We start from the raw sequence: 1,675 nt of genomic DNA, 5'->3' as shown, positions 1-1,675 counted from the left end.
TAAAACGATGTGCCAGGAGTTTGCTGTTCTCCCCGGTTCAGATATTTGAAGTTTGCACAGCTACATTCTCGCCTGAAAAATTTTAAACGTTTATTTTGCAACCCAGAAAGAGTAATAAGGGGGGCACTGAAATTCGGGATTGTCCGAGAAAAAACGGGAGGGTTGGCATGTATTGCCTTGCATAGCCTGTAACGTTATTATGATGGACAGGTTTTATGAGTGAACTTGACTTTAAGTGACTTACAGGTTTCTTTGAAAAATACTTTCTTATATCCAGGTGTGGATAATAGCAAACACTGAAATACATTTTTTGCACGCAGCAATGAAGTTTGTTCACTCAAATTTAGCTTTTCTTCGCTCAAAATAAAATTCTCCTCAAAATGCAACACTTGCAACTGCAATTTTTTTTTACGTGCGCTCAAATTTGTTTTTACGTGCGCTCTGAATAGTAGCAAAAAAATAACGCTATACTCCTCCCCCCTCTTCCCAGCGCAAAGCACAAGGCTCGCGTGCGGAGTGAAGCGGGAAAAAAGGGGTGAGAGAAAGGGTGAGAGAAAGAAAAAAAAACAAACTAAGTGAGAAGACAGTGCTGCCATCTGGACTAGATATCTGTCAAAAATTAAAACTTACAGTAACGTGAAGACAGTATATTGATCAGGGCATTTATTCCAGATAGTTTAACTACACAGCTGTGACAATGATGCCGGGTCCTGGGGCAGACACTTTGAAGGCTCCAGGATGTGTACACACCCATCATTGAAAGAGTGTTCACTGGCCTGTAGGTGTAAATAGACTGTGGAGTCCTTTGTTGTGCCATGGTCATGACAGTTTGCATATTAATGATCAAGGAACTAACCTCCGAGCCCATTGTTCCTTCAGTGGCGCTAGTTTTAGTCATTATACAAATGTACTGTTTATAAGATTGGGGAAGCCTACAGTCAGCTGAGACTGAAGAAGTCACTTGGATGAGTGACAAAATGTTTCTCCCACTGAAAACGCTACGTCCAGATGAACAGAATCACCTTTTGGGGACATAGCTTCTCACATTTCTCTCTCCCTCTCTCTCTCTCTCTTTCTCTCTTTGTGGAACAAACACATGCAGCAGCATGACTGAGAGTGAGAAGAGGAGGTAGACCCTAGCCAGTGATGCTATACTCTCCTGGCTGTGCCTGATGAAGCCCAGAAATGATGAGCAGAGAAAAAGACTTGTAAATCCAATATTTAGATTGCAGTTGCTTGGCCAGGATGAATTGGTAAATGGTAAATGGCTTGTATTTGTATAGCGCTTTACTTAGTCCCTAAGGACCCCAAAGCGCTTTACACTATATTCTGTCATTCACCCATTCACACACACAATCACACACTGGTGATGGCAAGCTACATTGTAGCCACAGCTGCCCTGGGGCGCACTGACAGTCCGGTAGGTAATTAAAATTCAGGTGCAAATCTTTGATCTAATCCATTCTTCAAGATGATCTTTCTGCTGATCTGAGGTCTGGAGAAAAGTTCTTTATAACAGAAGCACCACTTTCTATATTATTCCAGTGATTCCTGAGATTAGGGACAAAACAGGTTTTAATTTTCTAAAATATATTTTTGGATTTTTCAAAAACATATTTACATATAATTGTTACACAAAGTTTTGGCTGTCTCACCATGTTTTGGTACAATCTCC

The sequence above is a fragment of the Haplochromis burtoni genome, unplaced genomic scaffold (genome assembly GCF_018398535.1).
Source record: "Haplochromis burtoni strain Fernald_Lab_line unplaced genomic scaffold, NCSU_Asbu1 Contig_878, whole genome shotgun sequence".
Taxonomy (NCBI): domain Eukaryota; kingdom Metazoa; phylum Chordata; class Actinopteri; order Cichliformes; family Cichlidae; genus Haplochromis; species Haplochromis burtoni.
Note: the sequence above shows the minus strand (reverse complement) of the source record.